Genomic DNA, 19,100 nt, shown 5'->3' with positions numbered 1-19,100 from the left:
CTTTTAAGGGCTATTGGTAGTTTAGTTTAGGCTAGGGTTTTTTTTTATTTTGGGGGGGCTTTTTTTATTTTGATAGGGCCCTTAGAATAGGTGTAATTAGTTTAAATTTCTGTAATTTGTTTATTATTTTCTGTATATTAGTGTTTTGTTTTTTTTTTGTACTTTAGAAAATTTAATTTAATTTAGGTTATTGTATTTAGTTCATTGTATTTAATTTAGATAATTTATTTAATTATAGTTTAGTGTTAGGTGTTAGTGTAACTCAGGTTAGGTTTTATTTTACAGGTAAATTTGTATTTATTTTAGCTAGGTAGTTATTAAATAGTTAATAACTATTTAATAACTATTCTACCTAGTTAAAATAAATACAAACTTGCCTGTAAAATAAAAATAAACCCTAAGCTAGCTACAATGTAACTATTAGTTATATTGTAGCTATCTTTTAGGGTTTATTTTATAGGTAAGTATTTAGTTTTAAATATGAATAATGTAGTTAATGATAGTAATTTTATTTATCTTAGTTTAATTTAGATTTAAGATAGGGGGTGTTAGGGTTAGACTTAGGTTTAGGGGTTAATACATTTAATATAGTAGCGGCGACGTTGGGGACGGCAGATTAGGGGTTAATTAGTGTTATGTAGGTGGCGGAGTTGTAGGGGGGGCAGATTAGGGGTTAATAACATAATGTAGGTGGCGGCGGTGTAGGGGGGGCAGATTAGGGGTTAATAACATAAAGTAGGTGGCAGCAGTGTAGGGGGGCAGATTAGGGATTAAAGGGATATTCCAGCCAAAATTGGAAACCACATGGGTGCATTTCGATATTGAACAGAAGCAATTTTGTAATATACATGCATTAGCAAAAATGCTTCTAATAAAAGCTATAGCTGTTTCTAAAGTGTATTTAAGTATGCACCGTGCACCAGCATTTTAAACACAGCACTTGCTCAGAGAGCTTAAGGTGCTTGTACCATCTGGTAATGACTCAATTTGCTAATTGCTGACATGATACAAGCCCCAGTGATGATCTGAGCAGCTGCAATATTTAAAATGTGGGTGCAGTAACAATATCTAGCTATGCTTCACATGCACGTGCAGAGAAAAATGTTAACACTAAAACAGTGATAACTTTTACTAGAAGCATTTTTGCTAATAAATGTATATTGCAAATATGTTTCTATTCAAAGATGTTATTAATCTATGTACATTTATATTTTGACTGGAATGTCCCTTTAATAACATAATGTAGGTGGCGGCGATGTAGGGGGGGCAGATAAGTGGTTAATAAGTATAATAAAGGTGGCGGTGGTGTAGGGGGGCAGATTAGGGGTTAATAAATATAATGTATTTGGTGGCGGTGTAGGGGGGCAGATTAGGGGTTAATAAGTATAATGTAGGTGGCGGCGGTGTCGGGACAGCAGATTAGGGGTTAATAACATAATGTAGGTGGCGGCTGTGTAGGGGGCGGCAGATTAGGGGTTAATAAGTATAATGTAGGTGGCGGCGGTGTAGGGGGCGGCAGATTAGGGGTGTTTAGACTCGGGGTACATGTTAGGGTGTTAGGTGTAAACATAACTTTTATTCTCCCATAGGAATCAATGGGATATCGGGCAGCAGCGAACATAAGCTTTCGCTGCTTTCAGACTCCCATTGATTCCTATGGCATCCGCCGCCTCCAGGGAGGCGGATTGAAAACCAGGTACGCTGGGCCGGAATAGTGCCGAGCGTACCTGGTAGAAATTTGTTAACTAGCGAAAGTAGTCAGATAGTGCCGAAATTGCATTCGGAACATCTGTAATGACGTAAGCATCGATCTGTGTTGGACTTTGACCGGCGGATCGTATGTTACGTCACAAAATTCTACTTTTGCCGGTCTGTAGGGTTTGATAAATAAGGGGAATCAGGCTCTCCACAATTACGCTGCGGAATTCCAGCATATTTGCGGTAGACGGCTTGATAAATAGGCCCCATAGTGTCAAGGTATGGTGATAGGAGCATCCCCTAATGTTTTTAACCAATAGGAAGGGTTTTAACAGGTTAAAAGGCTGGATTAGGCAAAGGACTTTAGCTACGATTACGGCCACATGGCTAAAACGCATCAGCAGGTCCTGGGGATCCCCCTAACACCGTTCCGACTTTGCTGTACATGGATTACAACTTGTTTTTTACCATGAAGGAATAATAAATGTTATGTTTTAAATATATGTTTTTAGTGCTCCTCGTGCTGTTTGTTTTAATAGGGTGCTCAGTGCGTGTTATGTATCCACATTCATTACTACAGCTCCTCTCAAACCTCAAATGCACCAGCAACACTTAATTGGCAAAGCAGTGTCTTTTTTAAATGGCTTGTGTGCTACAAAGACCAAGGATAGGTGTAAAGGTGGGAAACTGGGCTAGTAGAACCTTCTGCACCATTAATATTTAGCTTGGTGGTCTTTGATTTATATCCCCATCATTTTATTGCCTAGAATCTCCCCTGGATGTATCTACCAGATATCTAATGCTGCACAGAGCTGTACTGGAAAACTTTGTTAATTTTTTCTCTGGTTTCCATAATACTTCTTGTTATGACACTGTTAATGTGTGTGAATGTATTTGTGAGATGTGTTATATCTAGACATCTGCATGGCAAAAAAATTTGGTTCGGGTTCGGATCGATTTGGATTTTTTCGAATTTCGGTTCGGATCGATTCGAATTCAGAAAAATTTTAATCAATTCGGTTCGGATTCATTTCGGATTTATTCAGATTCGAATAAATTCAGCTGGATTCGGTTCGATTCGGTTCGGTTCGGAAATTTGGAATTTCGGTATGTGTTAGGTGGGATGTGCTGTGTATTAGAGTAGTATTATGTACTGTATATTAGGTGTAACCCATAGCAGAGTGATATAACCTAATATACTGTACAATACTAGTGTAATCCATGGCCATCCGAATCTACCGAATAAATCCGAACTAATTCGGATTTATTCGGTAGATTCGGCACTATTTAATTCGGAAATTCGAATCAATCTGAATCTCCGAATTTAACGAATTCTGCCGAATTTCCGAATCGATCCGAAATGAATCGCACATTTCTAGTTATATCTCTGTAAGGTATGGTTTGTAGATAAACTGTGTGTAAAGAGTGTTTAACAGATATGTGTTTGTGGCGTGTGTTACATGTGTATATACTAAATATGGGGGCTATATATGTGTATACTGATTGTGTAAAGCATTGGGTAACTTTTTTCTATAATTTGCAATGCTTGATATATTGATAAAGAAATGCATGTGCCATATTCTTAGCATGTGCCAGTCTCTTTAGTAAATCATATCATTTTTAATGCTGTAAATATATATTTTTATAGCCACTTTATTTCTTAATCCTTTTTTTTATTTATTTTTCTGCATTATCAGGTTGGAATCACATGTGCTTGGTTCTATCTTTACACCAGAAACCTTTCCAAAAATTGAGGGCTAGATAACTGCGCTCGATTTGGCACGCATTACAAGTTGAAAGCAAAATGTTTTTGTTAACACGCTAACACGACGTGCACAAAAAACAAAGTTACAATATCATGACCGCATTAATGTACTCCCCCATAGACTTCAATGGAACACGAAAAGTGGGAAAAAAACCCATCACAAAAGACCCACTACTCTAATAACTTCTAAACTGCCACATGGCCCACTGCAAAGTACCCCACTATCTTATTAGCCTTCTACCACATTGCAATGTACTCCTCTACACTATTAACCCCTTAACCTGCCGCACCCCCACATCTCAAACTACCCCACTACACTATTATCCCCTAAACCAGCCATACTCCCACATCAAAAAGTACCCCCTACACTATTAACCCCTAAACTGCCACCCCCACAACACAAACTATTCTGCTACACTATTAACCCCTAAACCACCACAACCTCCTTTGCAAAGTACCCACTAACCTCTAAGCTCCCTTACCAGCTAACATGCCTAACCTAGCTAAAAAAAAAAAAAATATTCTAAATAAAAAAGATGCCCTGAAAAGGGCATCAGTTATCTCAGCTCTTTTGCACCCTAAGCTAAAAAGAAAAAACTTATACAAAAAACAAATATCACTAAACATAAAAATTGATACTCACCAGGGGGGCGGAGCCGACTGCCAAAGCGATTAGACGCCCACTGCAGGAGCTCCCAGAGTTATTATAGATTTTGGGGAGTTTTTTACTTAAAACTCTAAAATATTTGTGAAATATATACTGGATCCCCAACTGAGGATTTAATCTTCAGTCTCCAGAAACTCTGGGAGCACCATCTACATATGTTTGTCGGCAGCTGCTGGAAAGGGCTACGAGACAGCGTAGTAGAGAGCCATTCTGTGCAATCCTTTTCCCAACAATAAGAATGGACAGGGCGCTAGAGGAAGTATGCAACTTGCTGGGAGACCACTTATCTCGAATGCGCACACTACTTACACAGTGGTGCGGGACACTGACTACGCAGAAGATTTCCCAAGATGGCGCAGGTTCACTACTGCACACTGCTAATCCTCTTGAGCCCTGTGATGAGAGCGTCACTACACAGAGCTTGACTGAGTTTAGTTGGGATACAGCCTTCCATAACGACCTCCCTGTGAGACCTCAGTTGCTTACACAGCTAGACAGCACGGAACTGACTAGATTCCCTCCCCAAAATGGAACTCACATCTCTGAGCACTCGCCCACTACAAAAGATAGGAGCGACGCGACCAGTCCAGACCTCAGTATACGACCAGAGAAACCGGCTACAGCAACAGACTGGAGAGGTTGTCCCATAGTCAAAAAACGGCATACGACTGTACCAGCCTTGACCACACACCTGAATCTGGTTGTGCGGATCCTTGACCTTCTAACAACTTGGGGCACATCTTATAAAGCTGGAATCGGTTAAATAACAATTAAAAAGAGCCACCATATGGTGAAACTGTTCTGCTCACTGAATGATGCTCTTTTGAGTCTGATTTTGATGCTGCATGGGATATTTATGAGGGGACTTTAGATTTTCAAGTATGTTGCTTCAGAGAGGTGAAGACAACTATTTGCAGCTTTAACGGTTACCATATACTAAGACTTTTACATATGGACAGTATTCCAGCTCACGACATTGGAACAAATTTGGTGTGCTAACAGCTATGTCTTCCTTTTGACGCACCTTTAAATTTTCTAATGATAGGTATACATGGAGCACTTAACCTTAAGTATGTGCCCTAGGTTGCCTGATGGTTGCCAGAGAGATTCACTGAGGGTATCAGTCCATGTATGTTTGTCTATATGTTCAAACGTTTAGCAAATGTTCTTGTGTTTTATAGGCCAGAACTGGGAGCTCAATTATGTTATATTCTCTTTATAAAGTTAGCAATTGGTTTGCATGCCCTCTACTGTTGTGGGAGAAGTGCCTGTGATTTAATCTGACACTTTAACTCTATTATATTAGCTTATAGCAAGGTCCTAGGGATACCCACTAAGGCCCATATATTTTAGCAGTTGTCTTTTTATGTACATTATATTAATTTCTCAGATATAGTTTATCGATGAAGATTGGAATAATTGTCATTGTAGTTAGTTAAGGTGAAGTAGCAGGCGAAGATATATAGACAATCACGAGAGTAAGAACATGTAGCTAGTATAAGATCTATAATTGAGCTCAGGAGAGGTGGACAAGAGAATATGCCTGGGCTATATGGTAGGACAAACTTTGGCTTTTATGTGTCCACATTTTAGATCAGGATATAGAGGCTTTACTTATGCGGGGTTGGTATTTCTGCTGCGGGGTATAGGGCTCATGCCCATGCAGCGGACTTACATTTTATAATTAGCCCTATATCTCTTATCGTACATTATTAATGTCTAGATATGGTGCTGTTTCCACTAATAGCCATATACATGTTCCTACATCTACCTGTACTCTACCAATTTCTTCAGAGAACTATTACTAGCTTCTAGCTCAATGAGAGGAAAGGAGTTCCATCTGATAGTTCACCACAAGGAGAAGGCCATTATTATAGTGGTTTGCAGTTAGGCTCAGGTATATATAACTCCTTATAGCTTAATTTTGTCACCTAGCTAAGTTTATTATGCTATCTCTTTATTAGATGTTTATAGTATTAAACCTAAGATAAAGCTATATTTCCAAACTACTCTGAGGTTATATATATGCCGGTTACACTCATATATATACAGCAGTGTTTATCAATGCCACTTCTAACTGTATCCATTTTGAGGCACATCTGCCCATCTCTAATTACGTATAGATGTCTATGTGCCTATGTATGTATATATAGACGTAAACTTCAATCTTTCAAATGTATGTGCTATGCGCCCTCATGTGGAATTTGGTCAAGTCCATACTAACTAACCTATATGTCAGGTGGTATAATCTCTTAGTCTTTGATGAGCTCCATATTGCCTACTATTATGGTCCTACTAGTCACAAGTTTATATAATATGAAAATGCGTACTTGTTTTGTAGGTTTTTTGTTTGTCTAGAAGCATTAACTTTCTCTGTGTCTGCTATAACCTTGGACCTAGAGAGTATTCATAACCAGGATCCTTATTCATACTAATTTTGCTGGCTCATATCCCTTACAGATATTCATCTAGCAGATTTGGGTAGTTAATTGTACTAGAATATTTTAGACTACTTTATGATACCTAGATATTTGACTCACTATTTCCCATTAAGTGCTATCTATTTTGAACATTAGTCCCTAACCAAATGTGATAAGGGTTCCTCCCCATAAGTCCAGTAGTGATATTGCAGCTAAGCCCAGTATATTTTATGGTGTCTGTTGAGCCTACAAAGTTAGATGCATCTCCCGATAAGGCATGGAATTCCATGAGAGTTAGAAGTCCTCTTTAACATCGCAGGCTTTGTTCCCCCCTCTACATAGTTTATCTGTTAAGCTACGGGACACAGATCCCTTGTTTAATCCCTAAAACCTACATAAGCATGCTCACCCATAGAAGTTACTGATAAACCCTTCCCTTATCTTAAAATGTATATGAGGTATTAACTCTATATGTTCTGTCATACAGTACTAGGGCACCTACATAAGCAACGTATATAATCAACGAAGGATAGAAATAGCGTATAGGTTACTTGAACCCAGTTACTTCTCTGTTAACTTTTGAGACTGTACTAACTATGCTTGATACATTCCCTTCGACTATTAACGATGTATGTTAGTCTATGACATATTGCATGGTTGCCATTATTATGTACATGGTTTATGTGTCTGACAGAACATGTTCTATATGTTATATGTATGTAATAACCTCAATAAAAAATATTTACAAAAAAAGAAAGCTACAAAATAAACAACGCTGAAAAATTGGAAAAATAAATAAAATTGATACTCATCAATCATGAATCCAGCTCCTAGGTGTTCAACTCCAGTGGTGCTGTTATTCTTTCTTCATCCATGACAGCGCTCTGCTGTGCCAGTCTTCTTCCATCTTCTATCATTCATTTGATGCTGCTTCTTCTTTTCTTCTTATCTTCCACCCGATTCATCTTCATGCAGTCAGCGCTGCACACTGAAGCTTGAATGCAAGGCTCCCCCTTATATAGGAGTGCCCTTGCATTCCTATTGGCTGATTTTTAAATTCAAATTCAAATCAGCCAATAGAATGAAATAATAAAAGGATTAAGAATTTAAGTAGCTATAAAATATATACTTTTATAGCATTGAAAATGATAAGGTTTATTAAGGAGGCTGGCACATGCTAAAAACATGGCACATAATGCATTTCTTTATAAATATATAACGCACTGCAAATTATAGAAACAAAAAGTACCCATTGCTTTACACAATCAGTAAACACATATGTAGCACACAACATATACACAGTATTTACACATGTAACACACACACCACAAATACATATCTGTTAAACATTCTTTACACACAGTTTATCTACAAACCATACCTTATAGATATAACACAAAAACAACACAAATACATTTACACACACAAAAAACACACCACGGATACATAAATGCATCTCACACACATAACTTACACACATATAAGTTACAAACACACACAGACACAAACACACACACACACACACTTATTTAAACAAAATGCATACATCAGACACACATGTAAATATTTATTACACAGACAAAACTCTACATTATCCTCTGAACAATGTATTTCTTGAGGCAACGTCCTGCTGGTAACACACATAATACTATGCTACTGAAGATCTATGTCCTATCAAATGTAAATCATAAATACAGACATCCCAAAAATTGTCACTCTATTCCCCTGTTTTGCTGGCACTCAGTAAACCCCCATACTTCTGCTTATCTTCTGACCCTTAACCCCATCCCCTTAGAAAAATGAATGTGTGCACTTTAAATCAAGAACCTGTCAAATGCACGGAAACGCTGTGCTGCTAATGAACTATATGTAACCTCTCGCAGCAGACTGTTTGAGCTTGCCAGTGTTGTGTGAAATGTAAGTAGTTTTATGTGATGTACATAGAAACTATCCTGGTTGTTCAAAATTAGGAGAAGCACAGATGTGAACATCACTGAGGTGACTTCAGATTTGTTTTGCAATGCATCTTTAATGTTGTGGCTAATTTTGAGCTAATTATGAGAAAAAAATAATAATAAACAAGCACTGTAAAGCTAGTGTTGTGGTGAATATTGTATACATGTATCTCTGTCCTTGTGGTGTTTCTTGTTTTTGTGATATTTGATGAAACAAATATCACATATCATCTGTCTGTAGTTAATCCATGGAGACTTTCTTAAACAGATACACAGATGGAAAGGTGATTCTCAGCAACAGTGCTTTACCAATGCATCTTTGATATAAAAGATCTTAGCCAAGCTGTGGCTTCAACAGCTGGTGTGTATTAGCTAGCATGCCTCTTTACATTAGATTAGATAGTCCACTATTAAGAATTGTAATCAGACCTCATCCTTTTCTGTTTTGTCTATGATAACCTTTTACCTCTGGTCATACATGTCTCATCTATTTCTCTCAAGTGGGTTTTCAGTTAGGTCAAACATGTACTACCCACATATTCCCTCTCTTTTCAAAGCTATGCATACTATTAAACTCTTAAACTATGAGGATACTCCTAACCTTGGCATAGAAAGAAAATACTTAGTCCTATTACATTTATTCAACATAACCCCCTTAAGATCAACACACTTCTGTAAATGATGTTGCAATATTTGTATGTCTTCCAAAAAAAGTTATTTCCTGTCCTGCCACTCACAATCAACTGCCCTCACCTGTTGTCTACAATGGATCCTTAAGATGTTACAACAGGAGGCATGGTCTGATGAACATAGGCGCTGACCCAGTCATTTGTCATGTACTAAGTACTGAGGCTGTGATGTAGTATTCTGGGTGCAAGGGTGAAAGTTAAATCACTTTCTGCATGCACTAGACCTAAAAAAATATAAAAAATTCCCTTTCAATGACACCAACACTAAGAGGCCTATTTATCAAGCCGTCAATCACAAATACGCTGGAATTCCGCAGTGTAATTGTGGAGAGCTTGATTCCCCTTAGTTATCAAAGCCTACAGACTGGCAAAAGTTGAAATTTGTGATGTAACATATGATCCCCGGTCTCAGTCCGACACAGATTGATGCTTACGTCACTACAGATGTTCCGAATGCAAATTTGGCACTATCTGACTACTTTTGCTAGTTAACAAATTCCTAGCAGGTACGCTCGCCACTATTCCGGCCCAGCGTACCTGGTTTTCAATCCGCCGCCCTGGAGGTGGCGGATGCCATAGGAATCAATGGGACTCTGAACGCAGCGAAAGCTCATGTTCGCTGCTGCCCGATAATCCATTGTTTCCTATGGGAGAATAAAAGTTACGTTTACACCTAACACCCTAACATGTACCCCGAGTCTAAACACCCCTAATCTGCCGACACCGCAGCCTCCTACATTATACTTATTAACCCCTAATCTGCCGCTCCCAACACCGCCGCCACCTACATAAAGTTATTAACCCTTTTCCTGCCTCTCCCGGAGCCCACCGCAACTAAATAAATGTATTAACCCCTAAACCGCCAACCCCCCACATCGCCATAAACTAAATTAAACTATTAACTCCTAAACCTAACAACCCGCTAACTTTATATTAAATATTAACTCATCCCTATCTTATAATAAATTTAAACGTATGTTTAGATTTAAATTAAACTATATTAAACTATATTAAATTAATAATTAACCTACCCTAACTATTATACTAAAATTACATTAAACTACATTAAACTAATAATTAACCTACCCTAACTGTTATACTAAAATTACATTAAACTATATTAAACTAATAATTAATCTACCCTAACTGTTATACTAAAATTACAATAAGCTGCAAATTAAATTAACTATATTATATAGTTAAAAACCTAACCCTACTCAAATAATTTAATTCTACAATTAAAAATTACAAAGTTACAAAAAACGAACAACTAAGTTACACAAATAACAAACACTAACGCCTAGATTTAGAGTTCTGCGTTAGCCGTCAAAACCAGCGTTAGGGGGTCCTAATGCTGGTTTTGGCCGCCCGCTGGTATTTAGAGTCAGTCAGGAAAGGGTCTAACACTCACTTTCCAGCCGCAACTTTTCCATACCGCAGATCCCCCTACGCCAATTGCGTAGCCTATCTTTTCAATGGGATCTTTCTAACGCCGGTATTTAGAGTCTTGGCCGAAGTGAGCGTTAGACAACGACAAGACTCCAGCCGCAGAGAAAAGCCAGGAGTTAAGAACTTTCTGGGCTAACGCCGGTTCATAAAGCTCTTAACTACTGTGCTCTAAAGTACACTAACACCCATAAACTACCTATGTACCCCTAAACCGAGTCCCCCCCACATCGCCGCCACTCTAATAAAATCTTTTAACCCCTAATCTGCCGACCGCACACCGCCGCAACCTACATTATCCATATGAACCCCTAATCTGCTGCCCCTAACACCACCGACCCCTACATAATATTTATTAACCCCTAATCTGCCCCCCCCCAATGTCGCCGCTACCTTACCTACAATTATTAACCCCTAATCTGCCGACCGGACCTCACCGCTACTCTAATAAATGTATTAACCCCTAAAGCTAAGTCTACCCCTAACACTAACACCCCCCTAAGTTAAATATAATTTTATTATAACGAAATAAAATAAATCTTATTAAATAAATTAATCCTATTTAAAGCTAAATACTTACCTGTAAAATAAACCCTAATATAGCTACAATATAAATTATAATTATATTGTAGCTATTTTAGGATTTATATTTATTTTACAGGCAACTTTGTATTTATTTTAACCAGGTACAATAGCTATTAAATAGTTAATAACTATTTAATAGCTACCTAGTTAAAATAATTACAAAAGTACCTGTAAAATAAATCCTAACCTAAGTTACAATTAAACCTAACACTACACTATCAATAAATTATTTAAATAAACTACCTACAATTATCTACAATTAAACCTAACACTACACTATCAATAAATAAATTAAATACAAATACCTACAAATAAATACAAATAAATAAACTAACTAAAGTACAAAAAATAAAAAAAGAACTAAGTTACAAAAAATAAAAAAAGAACTAAGTTACAAAAAATAAAAAAATAATTTACAAACATTATAAAAATATTACATCAATTTTAAGCTAATTACACCTACTCTAAGCCCCCTAATAAAATAACAAAGCCCCCAAAATAAAAAAATGCCCTACCCTATTCTAAAATAAAAATTTAAAAGCTCTTTTACCTTACCAGCCCTTAAAAGGGCCTTTTGCGTGGCATGCCCCAAAGAATTCTGCTCTTTTGCCTGTAAAAAAAACATACAATACCCCCCCACAACAATACAACCCACCACCCACTAAGCCCCTGAAGATCTTCCTACCTTGTCTTCACCATGCCAGGTATCACCAATCTGTCCAGAAGAGGGTCCGAAGTCATGGCGTCCCTCCAATTCTGATTCAATCAGCCAATCAGAATTTTCCTACCTTAATTCCGATTGGCTGTTAGAATCCTATCAGCCAATCGCCATCTTGGATGACGTCCCTTAAAGGAAAAGTTGGGAAGTCGTCGGCCAGGATGGATGTTCCGCGTCGGCGGATGAAGATGGAGCCGGAAGAAAGAAGATTGAAGATGCCGCTTGATAGAAGACTTCAGCCGGATGATGGACCTTTTCAGCCCCTGCTTGGATGAAGACTTCAGCCGGATGATGGACCTCTTCAGCCCCGGATAGGAGGATGACTTCGGACCCTCTTCTGGTGAAGACAAGGTAGGAAGATCTTCAGGGGCTTAGTGTTAGGTTTATTTAAGGGGGGTTTGGGTTAGATTAGGGGTATGTGGGTGGTTGGTTGTAATGTTGGGGGGGTATTGTATGTTTTTTTTACAGGCAAAAGAGCAGAATTCTTTGGGGCATGCCCCGCAAAAGGCCCTTTTAAGGGCTGGTAAGGTAAAAGAGCTTTTCAATCTTTATTTTAGAATAGGGTAGGGCATTTTTTATTTTGGGGGGCTTTGTTATTTTATTAGGGGGCTTAGAGTAGGTGTAATTAGCTTAAAATTGTTGTAATATTTTTATAATGTTTGTAAATTATTTTTTTATTTTTTGTACTTTAGTTAGCGTATTTATTTGTATTTATTTGTAGGTATTTGTATTTAATTTATTTATTGATAGTGTAGTGTTAGGTTTAATTGTAGATAATTGTAGGTAGTTTATTTAATTAATTTATTGATAGTGTAGTGTTAGGTTTAATTTTAACTTAGGTTAGGCTTTATTTTACAGGTACTTTTGTAATTATTTTAACTAGGTAGCTATTAAATAGTTATTAACTATTTAATAGCTATTGTACCTGGTTAAAATAAATACAAAGTTGTCTGTAAAATAAATATTAATCCTAAAATAGCTACAATATAATTATTATTTATATTGTAGCTATATTAGGGTTTATTTTTCAGGTAAGTATTTAGCTTTAAATAGGATTAATTTATTTAATAAGATTTATTTTATTTTGTTAGATAAAAATTATATTTAACTTAGGGGGGTGTTATGGTTAGGGTTAGACTTAGCTTTAGGGGTTAATACATTTATTAGAGTAGCGGTGAGGTCCGGTCGGCAGATTAGGGGTTAATAATTGTAGGTAGGTAGCGGCGACGATGGGGGGGGCAGATTAGGGGGTAATAAATATAATATAGGGGTCGGCGGTGTTAGGGGCAGCAGATTAGGGGTACATAGGGATAACGTAGGTTGTGGCGGTGTACGGAGTGGCAGATTAGGGGTTAATAATAAAATGCAGGGGTCAGCGATAGCGGGGGCAGCAGATTAGGGGTTAATAAGTGTAAGGTTAGGGGTGTTTAGACTCGGGGTTCATGTTAGGGTGTTAGGTATTGAGAGTTGCAGTGGTGGTAAATATGCCCTACGCTCCCTCTTTGGAGCCTAACGCAGCCCTTCTGTGAACTAAAAGGTGCGGGGGAAAAAAAGCATGTGTAGCTAACGCACCCCTTTGGCCGCAGAACTCTAAATCTAGCCGTAAGTAAAAAAAAATAAATAAACACTAAGGCCTAGATTTGGAGTTTGGCGTTAGCCGTGAAAACCAGCGTTAGAGGCTCCTAACGCTGGTTTTAGGCTACCTCCGGTATTTGGAGTCACTCAAAATAGGGTCTAACGCTCACTTTTCAGCCGCGACTTTTCCATACCGCAGATCCCCTTACGTCAATTGTGTATCCTATCTTTTCAATGGGATCTTTCTAACTCCGGTATTTAGAGTCGTGGCTGAAGTGAGCGTTAGACATCTAACGACTAAACTCCAGCCGCAGGAAAAAAGTCAGTAGTTAAGAGCTTTCTGGGCTAACGCCGGTTTATAAAGCTCTTAACTACTGTACTCTAAAGTACTCTAACACCCATAAACTACCTATGTACCCCTAAACTGAGGTCCCCCCACATCGCCGACACTCTATTAAATTTTTTTAACCCCTAATCTGCCGACCGCCACCTACGTTATACTTATGTACCCCTAATCTGCTGCCCCTAACATTGCCGACCCCTATATTATATTTATTAACCCCTAATCTGCCCCCCACAACGTCACCGCCAGCTACCTACACTTATTAACCCCTAATCTGTCGACCGCAAAGCGCCGCCACCTACGTTATCCTTATGCACCCCTAATCTGCTGCCCCTAACACCGCCGACCCCTATATTATATTTATTAACCCTAATCTGCCCCCCACAACGTCGCCTCCACCTGCCTACACTTATTAACCCCTAATCTGCCGAGCGCACCGCTACTATAATAAAGTTATTAACCCCTAATCCGCCTCACTAACCCTATAATAAATAGTATTAACCCCTAATCTGCCCTCCCTAACATCGCCGACACCTAACTTCAATTATTAACCCCTAATCTGCCGACTGGAGCTCACCGCTATTCTAATAAATGTATTAACCCCTAAAGCTAAGTCTAACCCTAACACTAACACCCCCCTAAATTAAATATAATTTACATCTAACGAAATTAATTATCTCTTATTAAATAAATTATTCCTATTTAAAGCTAAATACTTACCTGTAAAATAAATCCTAATATAGCTACAATATAAATTATAATTATATTATAGCTATTTTAGGATTAATATTTATTTTACAGGCAACTTTGTAATTATTTTAACCATGTACAATAGCTATTAAATAGTTAAGAACTATTTAATAGTTACCTAGTTAAAATAATTACAAAATTACCTGTAAAATAAATCCTAACCTAAGTTACAATTAAACCTAACACTATACTATCATTAAATTTATTAAATAAAATACCTACAATTACCTACAATTAAACCTAACACTACACTATCAATAAATAAATTAAATACAATTCCTACAAATAACTACAATGAAATAAACTAACTAAAGTACAAAAAATAAAAAAGAACTAAGTTACAAAAAATAAAAAAATATTTACAAACATAAGAAAAATATTACAACAATTTTAAACTAATTACACCTACTCTAAGCCCCCTAATAAAATAACAAAGACCCCCAAAATAAAAAATGCCCTACCCTATTCTAAATTACTAAAGTTCAAAGCTCTTTTACCTTACCAGCCCTGAACAGGGCCCTTTGCTGGGCATGCCCCAAGAAGTTCAGCTCTTTTGCCTGTAAAAAAAACATACAATACCCCCCCCAACATTACAACCCACCACCCACATACCCCTAATCTAACCCAAACCCCCCTTAAATAAACCTAACACTAAGCCCCTGAAGATCATCCTACCTTGTCTTCACCTCACCAGGTATCACCGATCCGTCCTGGCTCCAAAATCTTCATCCAACCCAAGCGGGGGCTGGCGATCCATCATCCGGTGGCTGAAGAGGTCCAGAAGAGGCTCCAAAGTCTTCATCCTATCCGGGAAGAAGAGTAGATCCGGACCGGCAACCATCATCTTCCAAGCGGCATCTTCTATCTTCATCCGATGAGGACCGGCTCCATCCTGAAGACCTCCGACGTGGACCCATCTTCATCCGGCGACGTCCAACTGAAGAATGAAGGTTCCTTTAAGGGACGTCATCCAAGATGGCGTCCCTCGAATTCCGATTGGCTGATAGGATTCTATCAGCCAATCCGAATTAAGGTAGGAATATTCTGAATTGTTGATGGAATCAGCCAATCAGAATCAAGTTCAATCCGATTGGCTGATCTAATCAGCCAATCAGATTGAGCTCGCATTCTATTGGCTGTTCCGATCAGATGAAAATAAAAAATCCCCCCCAAAATAAAAAAAAAAAACCCTAACCTACAATAAACTTCAAATAGCCCTTAAAAGGGCCTTTTGCGGGGCATTGCCCCATAGAAATCAGCTCTTTTACCTGTAAATAAAAATACAAACAAACCCCCAACAGTAAAACCCACCACCTACACAACCAAACCCCCCAAATAAAACCCTAACTAAAAAAAACCTAAGCTCCCCATTGCCCTGAAAAGGGCATTTGGATGGGCATTGCCCTTTAGCTCTATTGCAGCCCAAACCCTAATCTAAACCTAAAACCCACCCAATAAACCCTTAAAAAAATCCTAACACTAACCCCTGAAGATCCACTTACAGTTTTGAAGATGCAACATCCATCCTCCAAGAAGCCGGCAGAAGTCTTCATCCAAGCGGCCAAAGTCTTCATCCAAGCCCGTAGAAGTCTTCACCCAGACGGCATCTTCTATCTTCATCCATCCGGCGCGAAGCGGCTCCATCTTCCAGACATCTTCTTACGACGTCTTCTTCCCGAATGAAGGTTCCTTTAAATGACGTCATCCAAGATGCCGTCCCTTAGATTCTGATTGGCTGATAGAATTCTATCAGCCAATCGCAATTAAGGTTGAAAAAATCCTATTGGCTGTTGCAATCAGCCAATAGGATTGAGCTTTCATCATATTGGCTGATCCAATCAGCCAATAGGATTAAGCTTGCATTCTATTGGCTGATTGGAATAGCCAATAGAATGCAAGCTCAATCCTATTGGCTGATTGGATCAGCTCTTAGATTAGGTGTAATTAGTTTAAATCTTTGATAACTTAGTTGTTAGTTTTTTGTAACTTTGTAATTTTTAATTGTAGAATTAAATTATTTGAGTAGGTTAGGTTTTTAAATATATAATATAGTTAATTTAATTTGTAGCTTATTGTAATTTTAGTATAACAGTTAGGGTAGGTTAATTATTAGTTTAATATAGTTTAATTTAATTTTAGTATAATAGTTAGGGTAGATTAATTATTAGTTTAATATAGTTTAATTTAATTCTAAAGGTAAGTTTAAATTTATTATAAGATAGGGATGAGTTAATATTTAATATAAAGTTAGCGGGTTGTTAGGTTTAGGGGTTAATAGGTTAATTTAGTTTATGGTGATGTGGGGGGCTGGCGGTTTAGGGGTTAATAACTTTATTTAGTTGCAGTGGGCTCCGGGAGCGGCAGGAAAGGGGTTATAACATAATGTAGGTGGTGACGGTGTAGGGGCAGCAGATTAGGGGTTAATAACATAATGTAAGTGGCGGGTGTAGGTGGGGGTTAATAAGTTTATTAGAGTGGTGGTGGGCTCCGGGAGCAGCAGGATAGGAGTTAAACAGTTTAGTATAGTGGCAGTGTTTAGTGACAGTATACAAATAAAGCTGTGAAAAAGCCGAAGAGCAGCGAGATCGATGACTGTTAGTTAACAACAGTCCGCTGCTCATCGCCCTATACTTGGTGCGCAGATTTTTTACAGCTTTTTTGTTAAATATGGAGAGCTTATTCAGGTCCGTGGCTGCGATGTTAGGCGATGTCAGGCGAGCGTATTGGTGCCGGCGAATGCAGCACAGTTGACAGCTTGATAAGTAGGCCTCTAATTCTACTACATAAGCTGCCACCACCAGGACACTTTTAGCACGGGAGTCCTGTACCCCCCAACCTAATAGATTAAAACACCCAAAAATAAAATTTAGTAATAATCAATATGAAAGCAATACTAATAACAGTATATTCAGGAACATAAATCTTATATAAAACAAAGGCAGAACTTAATCATTAAATATTTATGATATAAAAAAGGTCACACAAAACAGAATTACACCAAACAGACAGTTTAGAAGAAATTTGAAAAAAATACAGAAAATCCTGTTTACTCACTACTACATATTTCCTGCCCCAAGGAAGCTTTGCTGAAGAATTGGACATCCAATACAACACAGGCTGTCTCACCACTGAATCACAATATTATTTGCTGAAATCACAATTAAATAAAATGTTTCCCAAAGTCAGATTTCTGACCAGGCCCCTTCCAGAGTGGGCAAGGAAGGTAGTCTCGCCCTTATTATGGCAGGCCATAAAAACAAATTGCAAGACCTAGCTGAAGTGATAGAACACCTTACAATTTGAGTTATGTATATACAGTACACATACCCTTATATACAATCGAACTGGGACATCATTATGATTATTTTGGTACCAAACATGACTTGTCTGTCATATTTGGTCACGAAGTACAAAAAAAGTTATTAAAATATGTCTTAAGATACCCTTAGAGCTTTAACTCTAATTGACATCAGCTCTCTGTCTTGATAGATGGCACTGTCTTCTGTAATTCTGTGTTGACAGCTTACTGACTTGAGGCACCAGGTCTCTGGATCTATGTAATTAAGTTTGCTCAAGTGAAACTTAAAAACTATTTACGACAGGAGGTCAGTTTTTTAAGGATAGACACAAGGAAATACTCGTCTGGAAAATCAAAATAATTAAAAAAAACAGTGAGGAAAACGTTAACACCTTAAAATCTAAAAGGATGAGGTCTTCATAAAAGAATCCAGCTTCAGCATTTGCAACCATAGCAACACAGGACATGCATAAGAGCATTGTCTTGGTGGACCAGTACTTTCGAATAAACTCATCACATTTTTTAAATTACTTTGCGCAATGTTCGTGTTAATCATGCATAGCAGTCACCTGTTATGTTTTCTCCATGCTGCAGGAGGGCATTCATCAAAATTGCCAAAACTTGGATGTCATAACGTTGCCAACATTTGATTGGATGTGAAATTACCAAGGGGTAATAAAGCAATGGTGCTCCCACAGGTTGGTTTGCGCTTTTGTCTTAGGTTCAAAGTGTTGTATCAATGAATCATTCATAGTTTCAAAACCTTTAGAAATTGCCAGGATTCCTTTGAATTATTGGCAGAAGTTCTTGTGTCTTAGGATTGGCAGTCAACATTCAGGATACCTAAAATGCTGACAATTTTTTCATGTCCAAAACAATCACCAACAACTCTACTATGCCATATCCGTGGCCAGACTGTTATCCAAAGGACATTTGTCCAACAGATAACATTCTGACAGACAAGTGGCCGTCAGATAACAGTCCGGCCACTAGATAGATAGATAGATAGATAGATAGATAGATAGATAGATAGATTCGATAGATAGATAGATTAGATAGAAGATAGATAGAGAGAGAGAGAGATAGGTTTGATAGATATATAAATAGATAGATTCAATAGATAGATAGATAGATAGATAGATAGATAGATAGATAGATAGATAGATAGATAGATAGATAGAGTATTTCCCA

This window comes from Bombina bombina, chromosome 4, assembly GCF_027579735.1.
Source record: "Bombina bombina isolate aBomBom1 chromosome 4, aBomBom1.pri, whole genome shotgun sequence".
Classification (NCBI taxonomy): domain Eukaryota; kingdom Metazoa; phylum Chordata; class Amphibia; order Anura; family Bombinatoridae; genus Bombina; species Bombina bombina.
The sequence above is the reverse complement of the archived record's forward strand: the minus strand, read 5'-3'. Positions refer to the sequence as shown.